Consider the following 13,020-nt stretch of genomic DNA (forward strand, 5'->3'; position numbering starts at 1 on the left):
AAAGAAAGAAAGAAAGAAAGAAAGAAAGAAAGAAAGAAAGAAAGAAAAAGAAAGTATATTGTCAAGGGATTACTCTGGGGGTAAGTAGAACAATGGGAAATTGAATAGAACAAGCACTTCAGTCATTTTGCCCAGGGTCTGAGGTAGCTCAGGGACTATGTATGCACGCCACAGTTATTCGTTGATTAAGAGCTGTTGGAGGAAGGTAGAAGGCTTCTAGACTTTCCCACATGTGAATAGAAGGGGTTTCCTGGTCAGAGGAAAACCTCAGGTAAAAAGTCATAGGTGCTGCCAGTTGGAAGCTAACTAAGCATGCATGGGTGTGGTTAAGTGCTGAGAGGATACAGGTAGGCTATTAATGGTATCTGGCTCATTTTAGTTACAACTCTTATGACTCTTGTTCCATTTTATAAAGGAGGAAACTGAGCGAGGAGGGGTGGAATCCTTGCCAAGTCCCTCAGTTTTTCTGGAGCAGAGCTGCAATTAAAAACCCAGTGACACTATGAAATAATACTTATCGTATAGGATTGTCATGAGGGTTAACTGCACATAAACGTACCTAGCAAGTAGTGAGCACACAGGAAATAACATGCATTCCATAATTGTCATAGTCTCGTATGCCTGGAGTTTTCCAGCAAGAGACTGGACAACATAGCACATGAGGACCCAGAGTTGGGGACCTATGTCCTAATCTCAGCAATACCAGCAAATAGCAATGATCTGGTACACTGCAATAAATCTACTCTTTTTTGTGTGTGCAGTGGTAAAAACAGACTGAAAAAGTTACTGTTCTTCCTTTTAAATACAATTTTAATGATAGAAGAAAATAATAACCTTACTTAAAAATCTCAAAAATAATGAAAAATTAAGTGACACAAATTCTTTTGTGTGACTATTAACATTTTTGTACCCTCCCTTTTATTTCTCTTTCACACACACACACACACACACACACACACACACACACACACACACCTATTTTTACCTGGTTGTTATCATAGTTTATGTATATTTCTGTATACAATATTTTAATACAAGTTAGAATAATGTAAGAAAGCAATGCTCTCCATATACCATTTCCAATTGAACGTGTTACCAAATTTTTAAAACTTTTTGTCTGACTGATAAAAAGTGTACTTCAGTGTAATTTCTCTTACTAGTAAGATTGAATATCTTTGCATATGTTTAAGACTCATCATTCTTTTCTTTCTTTAATGATAATGCATTTTCCATTGAGGTAGGCAGAGTTCTAGGATGAGAATTCAGCGCACCTGACAACTCGATTTGAACCTTGTGAAGCCTTGAGCAGAGAACCCAGCTTTATCGGGAGAGACTTCTGATCTCTACAACTATGAGAGAATAAATGATGTCTCATGCCACTAAGTTTGTGTTCATTTATCACACAGCAGTAGAAAAGTAGTGTATCCAGGCTTCTCCATAACTTCCCTATTTATTTTTAATATCATTGCAGAAGATGCCATCAGTGGCACCCGACATAACTATTTTCTTACAGTCGAACGTTTAGTTTGCCTTAATTTTTTGCTATTGTAAGTACTGCGGTGACAAACAGGTTCATGCACATAGCTTTACCCATTTTTTATCATTTGATGTTTATTTTATCTTTTATATCAAACAGATAATATATTACCGGTGTCAAAATTCAAATGTATAAAATGATAAAAACAATGAAGAATTTTCTTCTCACTTCCATGCCTTGGCTATACATTTTTCTAGGCCCCAAACAATCTAAGTATTCAATTATTTTGACTCCTTCTAGAGGTATAGCATACCTCTAGCATATAATATGGTATGATAGCATACCACATCCACTGCTCTGTACCTTGCTTTTTCACTAAGCAATATATTTTGAAGATTCATCTATATCAGCACCTAAAAGTCTCTGTAGCCAAATAGCATTGTATTTGTGTAAATGTACCGTAATTGACTTAACACTTTTGTTATTTAACCATAATGTTATTTACCCATAAATATGCAATAATTTATTCTGTTGTATAAATGTACCATAATTTATTGATTGAAGAACACCTATGGGTTTTTTTTGGAATTTTGTCCCTGGTCATCATGAAAGATAATATGGAATAAAAAACCATTAGGACAACCAGAAAAGCTAGCTAAATGTTTAAAAAAAAAAAAAAAAAAAAATGTCTACCTGAAGATAGTAGAGGGTTAAAAAGAGAGTCAGGAATTACTTGGTTAGGAGCTGAGGGGAATGGAAATCCAGGACTGTGAGTGAGCCCAGCCTCTGAGGGTGCTTTATACCTGAATGAAAAAAATGCTGAGGACTTCATGACAACCTCATGGGACGAGAAGGAGTTATGGACACTCCAAGGTGACCTCTCAACTTTGGGCTGAGACTGCAAAGGGATGAACCTGAGGAATGAATGAACCCCAAGTGACAAGCCCTCATGGGGACTGATCACATCTTCCTAATTTCTGAAATTGGATTGAGATGATTCAAGATTGCTGATAGCTCTTGGTGGAAGCAAAGGTAAATCTTCTCTGTTGGAATAGAACCGCAGATGGCTTCCCATTATTTTTAGAAACAGTTTTACAAATAGAAAGTCCCAGCCACCCAAACCAACCAAGAAAGCCAAAGAAAGCCAAAGAAAAATTAATAGAAACAATAGGAAATAAACACAGATCCAGAGGGGTCCCAGAAATTCAGAGACTAACTTGAAAATCAACATTGTTAACCATGCCCAAGGCAATAAAGAGAAAAAATTTTCAGTGGAGTATTGGAAAAAACATAGTTTTCAATCGTTTGCTCTTATAAATACGGCAACAGTGAATATACTTGTGCAAGTATATTTGTAGAGGAATATGTAGATGTGGTATTTCTGTGTCAAAAATACTTGGCAGTTGTAATTTTGATAGCTACTGATGAATTGTCCTCCCTAGAGGTGCCACCAGTTTACATTCCTGCCATCAGTGTAGGAAAGTGGCTGTTCCCACATTCTTCACAACCCATGTAGTAACACATTTTTAATGTATTTCCTAATATGATGAGTGGGAACGGTATCTCACTGTAATTTGTATTTGTATTTATTGTCTTAAAAGTTTGAACATAATTACATATGTTTAAGGGCTATTATTTTTTCTTGAAACATCCCTTTAATTTTTCTATTGGATTGTTGATCTTTTTCTTAATGTTTATGGGAGTTTGTTTTTTTTTTTACTATATATTAGGGAAGTGGGTCCTCATTTCCTAAGATATAAATTGCAAATATTTTCTCACTTTGCCCTTGAGAATTCTGATTTTGGCTACTGTGGGCTTTGCTATGCCAAAATTTTTCATTGTCAATTTTTCACATTTTTTTTTTTGTTTCATTACATCTGGTGTGGGGTTTTTTTGTTTTTTGGTTTTTTTTTTGTTTGTTTGTTTGTTTGTTGTTTTTTTGGTCATGTTTAGGAAGACCTTTTCCACTTAGAGACTATTTATCAAAAATCACTACAATGTTTTCTTGTACTCTTAAATTTCATTTTTAAATTATACTGTTGATCCAACTAGTCTTTTCTTTCACACAGCCATCTGGTTATTCTGTACCATTTGTTGAATAATCTTTCTATTCCTTACTGATTTGAAGCCACTTTTATCTTATACTTAATCCCTGTGTACATCTGGGACCATTTATTTGAGTTGTTTTCTGTTTCCCGGGTGTGTCTATTCATGTAGCTATGATCTATGATCTATGATCTTTCCAAATAATTTTGCTTTATACAGTATTTTAACATTAAGGGTTGTCCCTTCTCAATATTCTTCCTTTTTAGAATTTACTTGGATGTTATTATTTATTCATTTGTATTGGCTTTGAAATCAGCTCTTTGTTTCTCAAATAAGTCTGTTGGTATATTCAGTAAAATGACACTACACATATAGATTGATTTAGAAAGAATTGACATAGGTTTTCTCCATCCAGGATCATGGCATGCTTTGTCATTTGAACACGTTTTCTCTTTGTCTCAGAAGAATGTTACTGTTTTCTTTATCTAGATCTTAAACACTAATGGTAAGTTTGTTTTTGTCATTCCATTGTGGATGGAGTCTTTTTTCTTTATACCCACAAACTAGTGTTGATTCCAACTGAAGGGCTACTAATTTATAGATTTGAAATGTGCACCCTGTTTTCTTGGCAAATTTGTTTGTTCTTTGTAATAAAAAAATTACCCGGGCACCTGGGTGGGTCAGTCTGTTGAGTGTTCAACTGTTGATTTCAGCTCAAGTCATCCCAGGGTCATGGGACTGAGCCTCATGTTTGGCTCTGGGCTGAGCATGGAGTCTACTTAAGATTCTCTCTCTCTCTCTCTCTCTCTCTCTCTCTCTCTCTCTCTCCCCCTCTGCCCCTCTCCTCTGTTCATGCTCTTGTGCTCTCTAAAATAAATATATTTTTTTAATTATCCCAAAAAAACCTACAAAAAATGAAAAAAACTTTTTCAGTTTCTCTTTGGTTTTTCAAATATACAATAAAATAATAAATACAACATTTTTAATTTTTACACCTTTAATTTTTCTTTTGCTTAATTATATTGGATTATACTTACAGAATTAAAGTTAAATAGCTGTGCTGATCATTATTTATCCTGAATAAGGACAAAAACGGAGCTGCTGGTTCAAGTGAAATACATCTTTTATTATTTTGGTTTTAATTTACCTTAATTTTATTACTAGCAAGTTCTAACATTTTCTTTTCATTTAATTTTTTCTGTTGGACCTCCTGTATTGGGCTTGAGTTGATTACATTGCTTAGTTCATGTCATCTATGGGCCATGTGGGCTCCCTCTTATTTTAAACTTATTTGTTCCCAGTTATCACTATTGTTATTCCATATTCCTAACCCCTTCCCATGATAGGTTGCCATCATCATGTATTTAAAGTGGGTTGCTTTGTTTTTTATTGTGTATGTTATTGAAAAAGATCATTTGTTTCATGTACATATATGATTCATTTACATAAGTGATTTTGTATCATGTGTCTCAATAAGTACTGTTGCTGTGTGAACATCTGATTTGTAGCTTGTACTGCAATACGAAGTTTCCTGGGGTCTGTGTATCATATTTTACCTATTCATGCTCCAACAGATGGATGTTCAGATTGCCTCTGACTCGCTGCTAAATTCTCTTCGTTTCTCCTTTGTTATGGAAGAACTTCTTTGGGGTATTCATTCAGGATCTTGGGTTATATGCCTATAAAGCCATTAATGCCATTTGGGTCTTTAGAGTGGCAGCTCCAGCCTGTCCTCCTATAAACAGGGCCTGAGAGCTCTTTTACCCCTCGTCCACTCCCTACCAACACCCATACGAAAGGTTTTCTATATGTTTATCCCTTGTGTGTTCATTTCTCCTGTGTAATGATTGTTCATATGTTTTTGTAAGTATTCATTTTTAATGTATCTCACATATTCTTTGTAAAAAAAGCTATACCAATTTCACCTTATTGCTAGGGAACTTTCTTGAGATTTATGTTTGAAAGATTTGTTGTTTTTTTAAAAATTTTTTAACGTGTATTTATTTTTGAGAGGGAGAGACAGTGCAAGCTGGAGAAGGGCAGAGAGAGAGGGAGACACAGAATCCGAAGCAGCCTCCAGGCTCTAAGCCGTCAGCACAGAGCCCGATGCGGGACTCAAACTCACAAATGGTGAGATCGTCAGCTGAGCTGAAGTCGGCCACTTAACTGACTGAGCCACCCAGGCACCCCTATGTTTGAAAGATTTGTGATGTTCCTTCAAGCCTTATAATTTTGTGATTTAAAAGGCATTTAAAAATTATTTCTATCAGGAGTTTCTACTTTTTGTAAGAGGGGTTTAATTTTCCCACAAGCTGCTTGTCTAAATATAACAGAGAAGTAGCTGAGAATTCTAAAAAAAAAAAAATACTAGAACAGGGATGAGGAGGGGCCAGGAAGTCACTGGAGGCACAGCAATCATTTTAGAAATATATTTACTCACTCATTTAACAAACAATTACTAAACTTATTATGAGCTGGGCACTGTAATAAATGTTGATGATACAGAGATGAGTAAGACAGTCACCTCCCTTAAAAAACACATGTCCAGTGGAGGAGAGAGCTGTGTAAAAACAGATTAATTGCAAGAATTACTACAGAAACATTAGCAAAGCCCTGGGGACACAGGTTTCTTCCATTATGTGACTCAGGTTTTCCAGTATTAAATTAATGTGTTTATTATATTGATGACACATTTTCAGAGTCATATTAGGGGAGAGAAAATAAAAGAAATAGAGATGAATCCATTGATTGTTGTATTTAGTCAACAAATATTTACTGAATGACTCGTTTTGTCATTGGGCCGTGTATCAGGGATATAGAAGTAAGCAAATGTTAAATGATAACAAAAAATTATTGTCTGATTTTAAAGTTCTCAGGAGCTTTGTGCACTATGATTCATATAGCACGTTGAGCCAGAATATTTAACATATTACTTAGTCATCTATGTTGAATGTCAGAGATCATAATACACGTGTGTACGTGGGAGTAAGCACTTCAGTTTTGTTGGTTGTAGGTACGTAATGCTACGTCCATCTTGTTTTACTAAGAATGAACAAAGGTGCATTAAAAGGAAGAAATGTTTCCATAAGGCAGGCGATTCTGCTTGCACGGATAGTGACCTGGCCTCTTTAGGACATCCTCAGGCAGAGATGTAATGCATGAAGTCAGTCCTCTTCAGGAATTTTCCACCACTACCCCAGGCAGAGGGATGCCTTCTATGTAAGGAAGCTGGGTGTGTGCAAGTTCAATGGTATGTGACGGCAGAGGTTGGTTGTGAAAAGTCCGTGAAGAATTCTAAAAGCTACAGGTGATATAAATTTTAAAACTAGATATAGTCATTTTATTTCTAAGGCAATAGTGGGGTTCTTTGAAGCCCGGAGAGTCTAGAGAAGAACAATTTTCAACTATTCTTTCTTTAAATCCCCTTGAGGAAATATATCGGACCCTGAGGTAGCCTCCCATCATCGTTCCCTGACTATGGAATAGCCCAAGGTTTAGATGTGACTGACTCCATCCCCAGATTAACTGTGATAATCCCATCCTCCTTTCCATGTTGATTGGTTCATTGGCAGCCAGAGAGGCCTTGGTGGAGGAGGAGAATCGAGCTAGACTTTGAAGACAGAGTAGCATTTTGATAAGTGGACAGCAAATTACAAACAAAAGTGAAGAAACAGGAATATGCAGTTTGCTTAGGGATGGTGAGTAAACCTTTTTTAACTAGAGCAAAATGTTATACTGTCTTTATCTCTCAGAGCTGCCCAGGTGATTAAACTCAATTCTTGCATTCAGTAAACAATTATTGAATGGTACATAGGGTAGTACTAAGTAATAGACAGGCTTCAAAGGAAGTTGCCTCGAGGTTGAGAAACCCCACAATAAGGTAAACCCATTGGTTTTAGAACTAAAAAGGCCTAAGACATCATGTAACACAATCCATTCATTTTCAAGTACAGACTGAGGCCCAGATAGCTTAAGTGAATGGAAGCAGCAAAGTACACAGGGAAAAGAACAAGTTGTCAGAGTCATTTAAACTCTTTTACTTTAATTTCCATCACCAGACAAGTGGCAGTAATAGCACAAGAAGCTGTCCTCGCTATCCAGGGAAACAACATAAGCAAAGCGTCAGAGGCAAAATAGATACTAAGTAAATATTCTCTTTCATTTTCTTTCTTCCCTTTATTGATAGCAACACAGAAACCCTATAGCAGAGTTAGGAATAACTCTGCTTGACTCCCAGGACACCTCCCTCCTGCACAGGACAACAGTCCATTATTAGAAATCCCATGGGAAGGAACAACAGAGGCCTCCGACTTTCTCCAAAGAGGAGGAGCTATCTTCAAAAACTCTTATCTAGTTGTCTTATGTACCAAGCTCATTCTCTTCTCCAGACCTGTGAACACCTTGATTCTGAATCCTCACTTCTGTGGGAATGCTTTTCTTCCTCCTTTCCATCAATCCAAATCCTCTCATTCATTCATTTATTCATTCAGACATTCAGTTTTCATGGAATCAGGGAGTCATTAGACCTCTACTGAGCACTTATTTTGTGGCAGGCACTGGGATAGGAGCTGAGGTAACAGCCCCAGAGAGAAGAGCCTGCCTTCAAGGAGTCTAGCTGGGGCACAGTCTACTTCAAGCACAGATATGCTCATTCTAGGGAAGTTAAGGGATGATGTTATAGAAGTATGGGCATGATATCTTGAGAACATTGGACAGGGAAAACTAGGTGTGCCTGAAAGGTCTCTGCCATTATTCTACTGCAATTACATATCCATCATTTTCTTGTCTGCCTCCAATTACACATAAAGATGGCCACACACAATTGAGCCCATAGGTACATATACTGCTCAGTACATATCAGTGTAGTGATATCAGGATGTGAATAGGTATAAGGTGTGTATCTAGCCAGGAAGGACCAAGGCAACCCAATCAAGGGACCTCAGGTTTATCTAGAAAAGCAAGGAGTCATGCTCAGGGGTAGAGGATGGATAATTCCGTCATTAACAAACTTTAGTAAGGGCCTACTGCAGTGTTTCTAAATCTTGGTGGCACATAGAATTATCGGGGGGTGGGGGGGGCATTTGAAAAATACAGATACCCGAACCATATCCTAGACTTGTGGAAGCAGGATCTTTTGGGATGAAGCACAAGCATATGGGTGTGACATGTGGTTGATTCTGATGATTAATTAGCAGGGGTTGGGAAGCACTGGTCTATCTGGTGCCAGACATTTGCAGAACACTGAGAATGCACAAGCAGTCCTATTCATGCCTTAGAAGACAAGTCTCTGTCCTAGAAAAACTAAGTCAGGTGGGAGAGACAGGCAAGCAAAGGTACACAATCAAGCAGATAAGCTCTTCGATAGAGACAGGTACGAAGTGATGTTGGAACTGAGATGAGAAGGACCAGTATGCTTCTGGGAAGTGGGGGAAGCTCAGTAATGTTGCATTTGAGATGAGATACAAAGGATGTGCAGGAGTCTCCCAAATAAGAAGGTGTGGGAGGCTATCCCAGGCCTAGGACTGAGCTTCTAGTTCCCACTGGGCTTAGCCACCAGTCAGATGATGTGGAGGGACTGACTTAGCCACCAGTCAGATGATGTGGAGGGACGTCTGAGGGAGAAGGATCAGGGCGCATACATGCTGGGACTGGGCTCTTAGGTGTGTCTGAGGTGAAGATGGTGATGTGATGGATTGCATTAATGATTTATAGCTGTTTCATATACCATTTTTATTTCTTTCAATCAGACCTTTATACCTAGGAAACAGTCATAAACAGAACTTGCAGTGGGAATACTCAAGAAGGGCAACAATTCCCTCAAATTTGAAAACAAAGAAAAGCTTTTCGTGTTAAGTCTAAAAAATTCAATGATGAGATCATAAAAAAGGGGGAAGGGCAGAAAGGGGTGGGTCATTCTGCAAGGGCAAGGCATGGACATAGGAGCAAGGTTTTCACCTTCTAAGAATTTCAAGTTCAGTGTGGCTGGGGCAAAGCACGGGGGGAAGGCTGTGGCCGTGGATAAGGTGGGGGAGGAAGGTGTGCTTTGAGCTCTTGAAGGCTTCTGATGCTCTGCTGTAGGGTAGACTTCACCCAGTTCGCACTGGGGAATCCTGGTTATTTTATGAAGGATGGTGCTAGGGTCATTATTCCTTTTCTGAAAGGTCATTCTGAGCGTGTGTATATTTTCTTTCTCTGACAGAATTGTAAGCATGCAGTCAACAGGAATCATATCTTGACTTTTTTTTTTTTTTTTTTTTTGGTATCACCAACAGTGTTTAGCAGAGCAGGGGACACATGTTGAGATGTCAGTAGTTAATGGATTCATTAATTATTTGAGCAGCACAATCCCATACGCAAGTGAATGTTGTAATATGGCTATTACAACCCATGTGGTGCTTGCTCTTTAGAGATCTCAAGTAATCTGAAGCTGGGATTCTTAATTTTAACATGCACACAAATCACCTGGGGATCTTGTTAAATGTGATTCTGATTTATTATGTCTTTGGTGGGGCCTGAGATCTTGCATTTCTAACAAGCTTCCAGATGCTTCTGCTGATGACAATTTGGATTTCTATATTTTGAGTGGTAGGGATCTTGAGATTCCACTGCCTTATTTGGAAAAGTTCCAGTAGTGGGGTCATCTGTGAACTGTGGAACATTCTACAGGGATTGTGGAAGTGAAGAGGCTTCCCCATGAGAGGCTAAGACTCCAGACAGCTCCCTTGGGCCTGGTTCTGAAGGCAACCACATGTCTCTAAGGCCCCTGGGGTAGACATTGATATTGTTTGCCTTTAAAGAAGCATCTGGACGGGGCGCCTGGGTGGCTCAGTCGGGTGAGCATCTGACTTGGGCTCAGGTCATGACCTCACAGCTCATGGGTTCGAGCCCCATGTCGGGCTCTGTGCTGACAGCTCAGATCCTGGAGCCTGCTTCTGCTTCTGTGTCTCCCTCTCTCTCTGCCCCTAACCCACTCACATTCTGTCTCTGTCTCTCTCAAAAATAAACAGTAAAAAAAAAATTTTTTTTTAATAAAATAAAGAAGCATCTGGTGCTGCTGCTAGTTTCTTCCTTGCCCTGCGAGTATTGAGTTCCAAAGAAAATCCATTAGTAACAGTGGAGTTGATAATAAAACAGCACATTAAGTCAGAGGACTCTAAAAACAGCATGCTGTCAGCGTGTAATTTGTTTAGGCCCAAGTAGAATGGAGCGTTTTCTCAGGAATTTTCAAGTTTGAAATTGGATTATGGGCCACTTTGTAACTTCTTGATGTTTTCCTCTGTGAAAATGGTCTCATGGCCATGCAATGGCAAGCTGGAAGTCCCTCAGGGCTCACCAGCTAGTAGGCATGAAGACGGCCACACTGGTTAGGCTAAAGTCTGGCAGCTTGGTGCCATTCATTACCGTGACCAGGGGCTTAGTTTTCATTCTGAGATTTCCTGACCTTTTTTCTGGCTGTCAAAGAAGCACCAGGCCACATCTGCCTCTGTCCCCAGTGTTAATGCATGTGTACTGGCATCTTTCAGCCATGGACCCATGATGGCTGCTTCATCTCAGACAGCTCCCCATGACACTACCAGTCTCCTTCATATCCACTCCATGCATGGGTATGGCCATTGCTCACTTGGGCCATAGCTGGGAGGTAGTCTAGGGTAGCAGCAAATGGAATTATCTCTGGACAGAATGCCTCATATCAGCTGTGGGACTTGGGCATGTTCTCTAACCGCTCTACACCTTAGATTTCTTACCTGTAAAATGAGGTTAACTGGAGTTCTATAATCTCAAGATTGTTGAGAAAATAAGGTCATCCACTTAAGCTCCTAACTCTGTTCCTGGCACATAGAAAATGCTCAGTGAACAGTATTATTCTCACAGAATAATGGTTCTGGCCTGGGCAAGCTTCAGGCTTCAGCCCAGCTGAGACCAGTTAGTTAACAAGTTTTCATGACATGGTTGATGGCTCTGGGATAAGAGAAAGGGGGAAATGCAACTGCTATTTGATATGGAGATGCTCAGGTATGATAGACCCAAGTGCTTTCTCCTGGGGTCCCTCTCAGCGGCTTCCTGGTATGCCTTCAGGGCTGTCTTTCTATGACAAAAGATGTTTTTGCTGCAAAAGGATGTCCTTGAACTTATCTAGACTCCTTTGAGACCAGGCTCAGAGGTAAGTTTTGTCATCCCGGGCTCCATTTCATTTTCCAGCATCAACTCCTCCTTGAGGTTACTGATAGTAGAAATCTCCACTCCCTAGAAAGGGAGCCTTTATCCTACTCCAGGGTGTCACCTGGCCTTGGAACGAAGGCCAATCCTCTTTCCCCCCCAGTCTTGCCCCAGGGCTCACTCTCTTTCCTTCGTGCAGAGACTAGATAACTGAACTCTTGACTCAATTCGTACTTAATTTCTATTCAGGCTCATGTGAGAGATAATCTCATAATAATAATAATGATAATAATAATAACAACAACAAAAACTAATTTTTCTCATGTTTTCCTTGCCCCATGGCCTCTAAAATCATCTTCCTAAAACATGCTTCTTCTTATTCCACTATCTACTTGAAGCCATTGTGCCCTCCCTGGCACTTAGGAGATGAAATTGACGTTAGCATAAGCAGCTCTTTATATGTGCTGGTCTTTTGTCCTGAGATGCTCTTTGGGCCTTTGTTTTCACCCACTCAGCCATCATGGCCGAGCTCATATCTGACTTCCTCTGGGGATAGTTCCTGGCACCTGGCTGCATCCCCAAACCCCGGACATCGGCCAGGATCCCTCCTCCAGGCCCCCTTGACGCTCTGAACCTTATTCCATCACATGGCAACACACAATAATTCTCTTCCGGTTCTGCCTCCCCTCTGTCAAAGAGATAGCCTCCAGTCACAGGAGTGGCAGTGAATGAACTAATGCTTACCTCACATTTTCCGAGTTCTTTTTTGTCCACTCTGTCCCCTGATCCTTATTATAGGTCTGTGAGATAAGTAAGACGCATAAGACTGTGATCTCTGCTTTCTATATGAGAACAGGAGTTTCTGACTAGTCCGTGGTCGTCTGTCAGCAATGTGAGGGCAGAGGCAAGTAAACTCAGACCGAGTTCTTAGGGCTGTAATCCCAGTGCCCCTTTTCACTACTTTTTATTGCTTCCATTTGACAGAAACTAAACTCTGGTAGGAAAAGGGTCCCAAGGGAGACAAGGCACGGGGCCAAGGAAGACTGGGGGAGACAGCGACCTGCCGAGGCACTGGAGCTGCAGAATCACTGGGGCTCACAGGTAAGGCCATTGGGTGCAATGAGAACCCTGGGGTGTACTGTTGGCTGACTTTATGACTTGAGGGAACATGCTGTTTGATTAAGACGAGGTAGATAGGAATGGAGACAGAGAGAAACACCTTGAAAATGACTTTTATGCAAGACCAGACCACACTCAAAATCCGGTCTCAGGCACCACCTCGCAGAGTGCCATTCCTTTCCAGCAGCCCTCTGGATTGCTCTAAGTGACGAGGGATTAAT

General features: G+C 39.9%; 1 long non-coding RNA gene across 5 annotated transcripts in view; it reads left to right on the plus strand.

Moving 5' to 3' along the window:
* The window catches only part of LOC121042900 (uncharacterized), a 254,016-nt gene that overhangs the window by 224,694 nt on the left and 16,302 nt on the right, over positions 1–13,020 (plus strand). For all 5 annotated transcript variants that reach the window (XR_005796516.1, XR_005796517.1, XR_005796514.1 and 2 more), the window contains one exon: positions 12,665–12,781. This is a non-coding gene — a long non-coding RNA (uncharacterized LOC121042900). The remainder of the gene's footprint in view (positions 1–12,664; positions 12,782–13,020) is intronic.

The sequence above is a fragment of the Herpailurus yagouaroundi genome, unplaced genomic scaffold (assembly GCF_014898765.1).
Source record: "Herpailurus yagouaroundi ecotype Mexico unplaced genomic scaffold, PumYag 186, whole genome shotgun sequence".
Taxonomy (NCBI): domain Eukaryota; kingdom Metazoa; phylum Chordata; class Mammalia; order Carnivora; family Felidae; genus Herpailurus; species Herpailurus yagouaroundi.